The sequence below is a fragment of the Carcharhinus amblyrhynchos genome, chromosome 3 (genome assembly GCF_965287045.1).
Source record: "Carcharhinus amblyrhynchos chromosome 3, sCarAmb.v2.hapA, whole genome shotgun sequence".
NCBI lineage: Eukaryota > Metazoa > Chordata > Chondrichthyes > Carcharhiniformes > Carcharhinidae > Carcharhinus > Carcharhinus amblyrhynchos.
Genome location: NC_137326.1, coordinates 98,607,473 through 98,620,013, shown reverse-complemented (window position 1 = coordinate 98,620,013; position 12,541 = coordinate 98,607,473). Strand labels below are relative to the sequence as shown.

The 12,541-nt window shown below is 42.2% G+C and overlaps 1 protein-coding gene across 2 annotated transcripts in view; it reads right to left on the bottom strand.

Moving 5' to 3' along the window:
* Positions 1–12,541, bottom strand: part of LOC145340958 (neuroserpin-like) — a 47,813-nt gene that overhangs the window by 31,994 nt on the left and 3,278 nt on the right. The gene's annotated exons all lie outside the window — the stretch shown is intronic.

Genomic DNA, 12,541 nt, shown 5'->3' with positions numbered 1-12,541 from the left:
ATGGTAAGAGTAGAATGAATAAGGAAATGTCAGAACAATGTATTTTATACAGTTGAGAAAGTAACCAGAAAGTGCAGTAGGAGAGGGAGAATACCACCAGTATTTGATCTCAGGTAAATAAAAAACAATTAAAGAAACCAAGAAAGCCGTAGTATTTTTGAAACAGCACCAGGGACTCCAGTAATTTTTTTTATTCCCATCTTCAAAAGGATTTACTGGGAAATGGCAGCAAAAAATGCATTGTATAGTGCCTTGCGTCCCAAAAAATCCCAAAGCGCATCACGTCTGATCAAATTAATTTGAAGTGTTACGATGTCAGAATTTGACTAGATGTTTGCCAACCTTCCACTATGTGTGCCCATATTGGAAACTCTTGGTCAAACTTAAAATTTCAATGTCCTCTTGTTCACTTCCAGCTACAAATGGCTACCCATCTTGAAAATATATCTGGATGATTTAGATTTTGTACAAAGTATGATTTATAGGACTGTTTGTATTCACTGCTCATCATCTTGGTTCTAGCCCTAGACTCAGTCATCTGTTCTTTTCATGGTGGCCATGTGGAGGTGCCAGTATTGGACTGGGGGGAGGGTGGGGGCACAAAGTGAGAGGTCACACAACACCAGGTTATAGGCCAACAGGTTTATCTGAAATCACAAGCTTTTGGCGTGCTGCTGTAAAGTTACCTGCCAAAGGAGTAGTGCTCCAAAAGCTTACGATTTCAAACAAACCTGTTAACACTATAGCCTGGTTTCATGTGACCGCTCCATTTTTTTCTTTCAGCACTGCTCCTTTCCCTCATCCCTGCCTTACTTAAATGCTAAATCTTAAAGTAAGACACCTTGCCATTTGTCAATAGTATAGTACTTTATGTCCAACAAGTTAAATGATTTCAGCTGCCTTCTGCGTGTTCATGGCACCAGGACACAATGTTATAATGCTACTCAACCCTTTAGACACAAAATTCAACATCTTTGTCCTAATTTACAAAATCTATCCCGAGTTTCATCTTACCCCACCTTCGCAACTTCCTCCAGCTTTACCTTACAGCCCATTCTTTTCGATCTCCAGACCTACTGCGCATCCCATTCCATCATCAGTGCAGAACTTTCAGCCACGTTGCCTCTATTTTCTAGCATTTTCGGTAAAACTTGCATTTTTAGCAGAATTCCCCTTCCCCCAACCACTCCCCATAGCATGTTTTGCAGGGGTGGAGGTGGTCCGCCCCTGGCCTATGGTGAGACCTTCCAGTTGCTTGCACCCTGGCAGCAAGAAGCCGCCATCAGCATGGGACAAGAATGGCCAGAAATCCCATGAATAGCCACCTTGCCAGTTTTTTTACTGCCGGCTAGCAGTTTCTTCTCCCACAGCAGTAGCTTCCTTTATACCCTCAGAAATCTTTAAAGATATACCATAGAAAGTATCCTTACCAGATGTATCACAGCTTAATTTGGCTCCTGCTCTGACAAGACTATAAGAAACTACAAAGGGTTGTGAACATAGTCCAGTCCGTCATGCAAACGAGCCTCCCATCCATTGACTCAGTCTACATTTCTTGCTGCCTTGGAAAAGCAGCCAGCTTAATTAAGGACCCCACGCACCCCAAGCGTACGCTCTTCCATCTTCTTCCGTTGGAGAGAAGATACAAAAAACCCGAGATCATGTACCAACTGACTCTTCCTTCCCTAATGCTATAAGACTTTTGAATGGACGTATCGTGTATTGAGCTGATCTTTCGCTACACCCTAGCTATGACTGTAACACTATATTCTGCACCTCTCCTTTCCTTTTCCCCTATGTATGGTATGTTTTGTCTGTATAGCACGCAAGAAACAATACTTTTCATTGTATCCCAACATATGACAATAATAAATCAAATCAAAAATGCAAGTTGTTTTAACACACATTAATACATGGTAAAGAGAAATGGTATTGATGCATGAAATTTTTGCGTTTCAATTATCACGCGAACAACAGAATTAAAAACAGATTACCTGGTCATTTGTCACATTGCTGACTGTGGTGCCCAACAATATACTAATTGGCTTCAACGCATGCTTACACTTTAATAGTGACTACATTGCAAAAATTACTTCACTGGCTGTGGTCCATTTCCCGTACCCAATCACTGATGGATAGTTTTTGCTTTAATTATTCCTCTGGAGTCAGTTTGGAGTAATGAATGCAAGCTGTCTCCAATTCAAGCCGCACTTCATTTAAGGCTAGCTATATATCCTTCCTTTTACCATGCAAAACATCATTGGAATTCATTTTACTGGCTACTTGTGATTACATTAGTCAGTGAGACTTAGCTAGACTTCTGAAAATATATGACTGTGTCAATTTAATTCCACAGTCATGTAAAGCTGATATTTTTTTTTCACTCTGTCAATAATGTGAATTGTTAAACTATAGTCCAGATTTTTCAGTCACATTGTGCTACATGCTCAGTACAAGGCAATTATGGCTGCACACAACAATTACATTCCTGGTTCATGAAAAGAATATATGCCATTGCTTACACAATCATAGTAAGAGTGGTGATATGACATAGCTAATACATTCACAAAGGTTGTCTGGGCATTAAGATAAAAGAATGTTATATTAATATAAGTCCTGCATCAAAAATCTGGTTGGAAAGGAAAAATAGATTAAATTCTATTTTTCTATTCTATAATGAATTTAATCTATGATTAGTTCAGGGCAGCACGGTGGCACAGTGGTTAGCACTGCTGCCTCACAGCTCCAGGGATCTAAATTTGATTCCCAGCTTGGGTGACTGTTTGTGTGGAGTTTGCACGTACTCCCCGTGTCTGTGTGAGTTTCCTCCGGGTGCTCGTTTCCTCCCACAGTCCAAAGATGTGCAGGTTAATTTGATTGGCCATACTAAATTGCCCCTTAGAATCCTGGGGTGTGTACGTTAGAGGGATTAGCCAGATAAATATGTGGGCTTCAGGGATAGGGATTGTTGCCGGTGCAGATTGGATGGGCCAAATGGCCTTCTTTTGCTCTGTAGGGTTTCTATGATTCTATCTTTCCAAGATCTTTCCAATCGCACAGTTAAGACTGAATTTTTGCAACATTTACACTCAGAAGTGCAAACTAACTATACTGATGCTCCTAGATTCAGAGGAAAATCGAAGTGTCCAGTATGTTGCAAATGTAACGTGATATCGACGTATTGTACATTTTACCTTATAATGCTCAGTAACCCCAGTTATAGCTTGGATCAAGACATACACTGGTTGCTATGTTGCATGCACAAAGCCACAACACCAGCCTGACATTTAAGGAAATACACAGATACAGGTTGTTGTTACTGATTTTTAATCTTTCACAGGAGGTGGGTGTCGCTGACCAGATCAGCATTTACTGCCCATCCCAAATTGCTCGAGAAAGTAATGGTGAACTACCTTCCCGAGCTGCTGCAGTCTGTGTTGTAGATGCACCCACAGTGCTGTGAGGAAGGGAATTTCAGGATTTTGACCCAGCGATAAAGGAATGGCGAGTGGAGAGTATTCCATCACTGTCCTAACTCATGCCACAAGTTTTAGTGGGGGGTGGGGGGGGGTCAGATGGTTACTTCCACAAAATCCCCAACCACGTCAGCCCAAGCCTGAATATTGTCCAGATTTTGTTGCATACGGACATGGCCTCATTCAGCATAAGGAATCACAAATGGTGCCAGACATTGTTAAATTGCACAATGAACACTGTGGTCACTTCGAACCCGACGATGGAGGGAAAGTCATAGGAGGTAACAGCTGAAGATGATAGGACCTAGGACTTGGAGGAGCTTCCTCAGGGACAGGACAAATCTGGGCAATTTTCCACATTTCCAGTGTTGTAACTCTAGTGGAACAATTTGGCTGGGGCATGCCTCATTCTGGAGGACAATCTTCAGGACTATTGCTGGAATGTTGTTTGCAGCATCCAGTGAATTCAGCCATTTCTTGATATCACGTGGAGTGTATCAAATTGATGGAATACTGGTATTTGGTGATGCTGGGGACCTCAGGAGGGAGGTCAAGATGCACCTTCCATCTGATACTTCTGGCTGAAGATGGTTACAAATGTTTACGCCTTTTCTTTTGCACTGATCATAGAATCCCTACAGTACAGAAGGAGGCCATTCACCCATCAAGTCTGCACCAACAATAACTAAGGGGATATCCCACCTAGACCTGTTCCCTGTAACCCCAGGTATTTACCCCACCAATCCCCCTAACTTACACATCTTGAGACACCAGGAGGTAATTTAGCATGGACAATCCACCTAACCTGTACATCTTTGATGTGCTGAATTCCCCCATCTTTGAGAATGGGGATAATTGTGGTGCATCCTCCTGTTAGTTAGTTGGTTGTTTAATTATCCAGCACTATTCGCGGCTGGATGTGATAGGACTGCAGCATTTAGATTTGATCTATTGGCTGTGGGATTACTTAGTTCTGTCTATTGTATGCTGCTTAGGTCGATTGGCATGCAAGTAGTCCTGTGTTGAAGCTTCACCAGGCTGATCATTCTTTTTTTTAAAAGGTATGCTTGGTGATTGCTCCTTGCCTGCCTTCCTGCACTCTCATTAGAGGATTGGCCTCCTGGCTTGATGGTAAGAGTAGAATGGGGGATATGCCAGGGCGCAAGGTTACAGGGTACAATTCTGCTGCTAGTGAAGGTCCTCAGCACCTCAGGAATGCTAGACTTTGAGCTGCAACACCTGTTTGAAATCTAATCCAACTAGTGCAGTGGTAGTGCTATGCAACATGGTAAAGGATGGCCTGAATGTAAAACCCAGATTCTGTCTCCACAAGGACTATGCATCTGTGACAGGTAGTTTGGTAAGGATGAGGTCAAATAGGTTTTTTCCTTTTGTTGGTCTCCTCGTCAGCTGCTGCAGACCTAGTCCAGCGGATATGTCCTTTAGGACATCGTTGATGTCATCAATAAGTTCCATCCCACTCACCATGGACTACTCTCCACAATCGGTTGCATTCTTGGACACATGCATCTCCATTAAAGACGGTCACCTCAGCACTTCACTGTACCACAAGCCCACGGGTAACCACATGATGCCTTAAGATAAAGGGGGGGCGGTTTAGAACGGAGTTGAGGAGGAACTTCTTCACTCAAAGGGTGGTGAATCTCTGGAATTCTCTGCCCGTTGAAGTGGTGGAGGCTGCCTCGCTAAATATTTTTAAGACGCAGGGTGATGGGTTTTTGATAAGCGAGGGGATTAAGGGTTATGGGGAGAGGGCGGGAATGTGGAACTGAGCCACGACAGATCAGCCATGATCTTATTGAATGGCGGGGCAGGCTCGAAGGGCTAGATGGCCTACTCCTGCTCCTATTTCTTATGTTCTTATGCTCCACTTCTCCAGCTTCCATCTTAAACACGTTAAAGAAGCCATCCCCTACAGATGTATACACAGAATCTGCTCAGATGGAGGAAGATCGCAACAGACACCTATGGACTCTGAAAGACGGCCTCATAAGAATGTGATATGGCACTCAACAGTACCGACACACCACAGCGAAAAGCCACACCAACTTCCTCAGAAGACAATCACGGGACACAGCAGACAGAGTACCCTTCGTCGTCCAGTATTTCCCCAGAGCGGAGAAGCTACGACATCTTCTCCGGAGCCTTCAACATGTCATTGATGATGATGACCATCTCGTCAAGGCCATCCCCACACCCTCACCTCTTGCCTTCAAACCACTGCACAACCTCAAAACAGACCATTGTCCGCAGCAAACTACCCAGCCTTCAGGAGAACAGTGACATGACACTACACAACCTCCCATAGCAACCTCTGCAAGACGTGGCAGATCATTGATACAGATGCTATCATCGCACGTGAGAACACCATCCACCAGGTACAAGGTACATACTCTTGCAATTCAGCCAATGTTGTCTATCTGATACGCAGCTGGAAAGGATGTCCCGAGACCTGGTACACTGGGGAGACCATGCAGCTGTTACAACAACGGGTGAACAAACACCGCTCGACAATCACCAGGCAGGAGTGTTCCCTCTCAGTCGGGGAACACTTCAGCGGTCACGGGCATTCAGCCTCTCATCTTCGGGTAAGCGTTCTCCAAGGCGGCCTTCATGACACACAACAATGCAGAGTCGCTGAGCAGAGACTGATAGCCAAGTTCCACACAAACGAGGACTGCCTCAACCAGGATCTTGAGTTCATGTCACACTATTTGTAAACCCCACAACTTGCCTGGGCTTGCAAAATCTCACTAACTGTCCTGAGTGGAAACAATATACACATCTCTTTAATTTGTGCTTAACCCTCTCTCCATTCACACTGTCTGTACCTTTAAGACTTGATTACCTGTAAAGACTCGCATTCCAATAATTATCTTGTAAATTGAATTTGTGTCTGTATATGCCATGTTTGTGAACACAACTCCCACTCATCTGATGAAGGGGCAGTGCTCCAAAAGCTTGTGCTGCCAAATAAACCTATTGGACTTTAACCTGGTGTTGAGAGACTTCTTACTGTGCTTACCCCTGTCCAACACCAGCATCTCCACATCTTTAGGACTTGGCCAACTCAGTCAATAAGTATGCTACTGAGTCATTCTTCATGATGAACTTTGAACTTCTCCACTCAAGAGTACATTCTGCGTCCTTGCCACTGTCATGTACCATCTTTCATGGCAGCCGTTTATCAAAGCAATCCCTAGTTTCAATGTATTAACTCAAGACTAAGCCTACACCGTCAATATTCACAGATATCTGCAATGCAATGGAAAAGTACTGCTGCATTTTCTCAGCGGCAGCACTTTTAAATTTCAGAAACTGGGATCTAAAGATCATGGTAAAATGAGCCACTCAGCTCCTGACCTCATAGCAGCTTTAGTTCAAACAAATTTTATAAATCAGGGAAATACAGCTTTTGAAAAAGTATTAACTAACAAGATAGTGGCTCGTTAGTTCATCTGCAAAATGTATGGAAAATAGCAGCCTCCCTTTTATGTTTCATAAATACCTCTCCTCAGATCAAATAACTCTCATTATGACGATGATGGTTTCCTGATCTTTAAATCATGATTGAGCGAACTACTGGTACTATCCCCACAACCTTCTAAACTGAAATTGGTTTTGACAAATGGGTTATTATTTATTTATGCAATAGAATACACAAACTGCAGCAAGCTTAATGTTATGAGGCTGCAGCGAGATATCCTTCTAATAATTAAAAATGAATTGCCTGGTAACACCATGATTCCAGATAGTTAGAGACATCATGACAATAATTGTGGAACTAGACTGTTGCAAAACATTTCAATGCAACACTTCTAGGTAACTGCACAAAAGATCAGGATACAGTGGACAGCTGCAGTAGTCAATCAAGATGCCTTTCTCAACAGAATAAAAAAAAATCATAGGTTTATAGCTTCAGAAGTCATTAGAGAATTGCCCTGAGATCCTATTAAATGCTATCTAACAGTCTAATTAAGGTAATTACATGGTAACCTAGGGGAAAGCACAACTAAATCATCCCTAACCATAATTACTGGTACTCATTTACTCTTTTTGGGCTAAAATTGGCACGTTTCTTGGCATTTCAAACCATACTATTCTTTGAAAAACTAAAGCTCACTATATTTTACCTTTATATTTTAGCAGAAACAGCATTTGAGGAAATTCTGATTATCGCTGATGGGGATGGGAGGTTAATTCAAAGTGAGATGTGATTACAAAATACGTCAGAAATAAATGTGTCAAAACAAAATGATGCCACAATATTTGGGACAAATTTCTGACTTTATACCTCCTGTAGGTAAGGTTTTTTGTGAGCAACAAAATACAGGAAATGTATCTTTTGTGCAGTTTTACATTGCTGACAAAAATAGAATGAAAACCAACATAATACCCATTTTCTATACAAGAGTATGATTGCTTGGATTGAGTGCTAGCTGGCCAAGGAAGTTTATGTCAAATAACAATTTCTGATGCAGCTCAATCCACTTACACGCAATTTATGCACCTATATGTTGAGGTTTTATTTATTAGTTCAAGGGATGTGGGGAAATCGCAGGTGAGGCCAGCATTTCATTGCCCATCCCCAATTGCTTTTGAGAAGGTGCTGCCAAGCCATCTCCTTGAACCACTCTAGTCCAAGTGATATAGGTGCACCTATGGTGCTAGAAAGAAGGAAGTTCCAAAAGCCTGATCCAACGATGATGAAGGAATAGCCATTATAGTTCCAAGTCAGGGAGGTGTGTGACTTAGAGGGGAAATTACAGGTTGTCATATTCCCATGTGTCTGATGCCCTTGCCCTTCTAGGTGGTAGAGGTTTCAGGTTTGGAAGGTGTAATTGAATGGGGCTTGGCAAGTTGCTGCAATGCATCTTCTAGATGGTACACACTGCTGCCAATGTACATTGGTGGTGGAAGGAGTGAATGTTGAAGGTGGAGGATCAGGTGCCAATCAACCATCTGCTTTGTGCTGATGGTTTCAAACTTGAGTGTTGATGGAGCTACACTCATCCAGACAAGTAAGAGTACTCCTTCACAATCCTGACTTCTGCCTTGTAGATGGCGCAGAAGCTTTTGAGAATCAGGAGATGAGTTACCCTCCACAGAATTTGAAGTCTCTGATCTCTCTTGTAGCCAAAATATTCACTTGATGAAGCAGCAGCGCTCCGAAAGCTCGTGCTAACAAATAAACCTGTTGAACTTTAACCTGGTGTTGTGAGACTTCTTACTGTGCCCACCCTAGTCCAATGCTGGCAGCTCCACAGCAAAGTATTTATATGGCTAGGCCAGTTCAGTTTCTGGTCAATGGTACCTTCCGGGATGATAGTGGGGGACTCAATGACAGTAATGCTACTGAATGTCAAGGAGAGATGGCTGGGCTCTCTCTTGTTGGAGATGATCACTGCCTGGCACTTGTGTGGTGCAAATGTTACTTGCCCCATATCAACCCAAGCCTGAATTTTTTTTGAGGTCTTGCTACAATTCAGCAAGGACTGCTTCAATTTCTGAGGATGATATAAAGATGCCGGCGTTGGACTGGGGTAAAACACAGTAAGAAGTCTCACAACACCAGGTTTAAGTCCAACCAGTTTATCTGGTAATAATCCCACAAGCTTTCAGAAGTAGTGTTCCTTCGTCAGGTGTGTGGACAGTTCTGATCAGAGAAAGGCATATAAAGACGCACACAGTTTACAGAATACTGATTAGAATGCAAGTCTTTGCAGCTAACCTGCTATTCAAGTCTTAAAGATGCAGACAATGTGAGTGGAGATAGCATTAGCATAGGTTAAAGAGATGTATATTGTCTCCAGACAGGACAGCAAGTGAAACTTGCCTGGGCTTGTAAAATCTCACTTACTGTCCTGTCTGGAGACAATACATATCTCTTTAACCTATGCTAATGCTATCTCCACTCACATTGTCTGCATCTTTAAGACTTGAATAGCAGGTTAGCTGCAAAGACTTGCATTCTAATCAGTATTCTGTAAACTGTGTGCGTCTTCATATGCCTTTCTCTGATCAGAATCTTCCACATGTCTGACGAAGGAACACCGTTTCCGAAAGCTTGTGTGATTACTACCAAATAAACTGGTTGGACTTAAACCTGATGTTGTGAGACTTCTTACTCAATTTCTGAGGAGTCAGAAATAGTGCTGAATGTTGGGCAATCATCCTCTACATCCCCACTTGTAACCTTTTGATGAAGGAAACATCACTAAAGATGGTTGTGCCCTAAGGAGCTCCTATAGGGATGTGTCACAATTGAGATGATCAATCTCCAACAACCACCTTCATCTTCCTTTGTGCCACGTATGACGTTAAACAAGTGGAGAGCTTTCCCTCAATTCTAATTGACTCAGTTTTGCTAGAGCTCTTGATGTTATTCTGTCAAACGTGGCCTTGATATCAAGGGTAGTCACTCTCACGTCGAGTTCAGCTCTTTTGTCTATGTTTGATCTAAAGCTACAACGAGGTCAGGAGTTGCAAAATCCCCTGGTTGTGGGATCGCTTAGCCCTATTCAATGCCACTTGTGCTGTTTGGTCCTGTGTTATAGCTTCACCAGTTCCATTTCTCATTTTTAAATATGACGGTGCTAGTCATGGCATGCCCTCCTGCACTATTAACTGAACCAATGTTGATCCCTCAACATTGCTGGGGGATATGCCAGACCATGAAAATGGTGGTTGAGTACAATTCTGCTCTGAAGTCCTTGTGGGTGCCCAATTGAGTTGACAGCTCTGTTCAAATCTATCCCATTTAGCATAATGGCAGTGCCACACAATATGGTGGAGGATATCCTCAATGTGAAGGCGAGACTTTGTTTCCGTGAAGACTGAGCGGGTGGTCACTCTTACCAACAGAGTCATGGACAGATGTATCTGAGTAGACAGGTGAGGTTGAGATCAAGTGCACCCCAGACATACTCTCTTCCACCTTCTTCCATCAGGAAAAAGATACAAAAGTCTGAGGACACGTACCAACCGACTCAAGGATAGCTTCTTTCCTGTTGCTATTAGACTTTTGAATGCCTTGTATTAAGTCGATCTTTCGCTACACCTCACTGCATTCTGCACACTCTCCTTTCCTTCTCTGTGAATGGTATGTTTTGTCTGCATAGCGTGCAAGAAACAATACTTTTCACTGTATCCCAATACATGTGACAATAATAAGTCAGATCAAGTAGGTTTTTCCCTCTTTTTGGTTTCCTCAGACTGCTCAGACCCAGTCTAGCAGCTATGTCCTTTAGTCAGTTCAGACAATAGTTTTCTTCTGAATCACTCCTAATGACAGACATTGAAGTTCCCCACCCAGACTACATTCTGTGCCTTAGCCAAACTCAGTGCTTTCTCCAGTTGGTGTTCAACGTGGAGGAGTACTAATGCATCATTTTGAGGGGAGGCAGTAGGTGCCAATTAGCAGGTTTCTTTATCCATGTTTGATCCAATCCCATGAGATTTTATGGGGTCCGGAGTTGATGTTGAGAATTTCCAGGGCAGCCCCCTCCCACTGTGTCACCATCTCTGGTAGTTTCTCCTTGGGACTCCTATGTCATTAGGACAGGACATATCCAGGGATGGCGATGGTGGTGTCCGGGAAATTATCTGTAAGGTACGATTCCATGTGTATGACTACATCAGGCTGTTGCTTGACAAGTCTGTAGGACAGCTCTCCCAATTTATCCCCAAGGATTGGGGTTACTTTCTGGAGTTCTGAGATTTGTTCTAACATCTGGAGCTTGGTACATTTATAGGTATGACACTGGGCTGCTATTCACAAATCTCTATCCAACCTTTTCAGACTACCCATCCCATCTACCATGCCTCTAATGCATCCCACACACTACGTTATTGACATAATGAAATGAATATATCCACAATTGAAAACATGCTTAGTAAAACAAACAAGGGCCCCAGCACCGCAAAGAAACAAATCCCCTCAGTCTATTTCTAATTCATTTGAATAAATTAGTTATTTTAAAATTAAACTGTTGGCTGCAGCAGTTCACCCATTTAATTGAATGGTCAAAACTTGGACATTTTCACACAAGCTGTCACAGACAAATCAATAGTTTACTATACCATGGCACAGTCAAACCCAGGGTCAAAATGTTTGTTATTCTTCTGTGGGCGTCAAAGTGTATTTCCATGTTGAATCCTTCAGTGAGCTACCAGCGTGGAACAACATTTAGAACAGTAGGATAACTCAGACAGCAACTTCCTGATTTCCACATTTAACTGTATGTGTGGTTCCCAGAGGTTGTTTTGTAACTTACACTTTAACAGTGGTGAGTGCTTTTAGCTTCACAGTTATTTCAGCAGCAAATTCCAAATCATGGTCTCATCTTATGATGTTGCAAACCAGGATTTGCAAAAACTGAAGTTCTATTATATAGCCTCGTAGAAAGATCATTAAACATCTCTTCAAGTGAGTACAAAGAAAGAATGCCCTAAATACATTGCAACTCTGTACCAATGCTAAACAGATTCATATGATTTGTAACTTGTCATTATTTAAATTTTCAGCATACAGCAAAACATTTTGTTACACAAAGTTAAAAATGAAGGCAGGTAATCAAAAAAAACTAATTAAAAATACCCAAGTCCAAAGAAAAGTGGATGGTTAAAACATTTTATTTGCTGCTCTGTATCTAAGATAAGTTAATAATTTTAATATTGGTTTATCTATCAAAGACATGAAGGTTCTTTGACTCATATTCAAATTGGCCGAATAGTCAAGCCTGGAACAGTGAAAACTTGATGGCAACCACCCCCCAAATATTAGATGGGGGTGGTGAAAGATGGCAACCAATATCCCCAAAGGGATTCACAGAAAAAATTAATTTGAAACCAAGTTCATTCTTCTGTTTTACACCATCTGAACCACTTGACTGAACTACTGCCTAGGAATTCACTCACATGCAGTGCAATGGTAACTGAAATTGAATCAATTCATTTGTGGGCATGGTGTCACTGGCCAGCCAGCATTTATTGATTGCCCATCCCTAATTGCCCAAGGGCAGTTGAGAATCAACCACACTGCT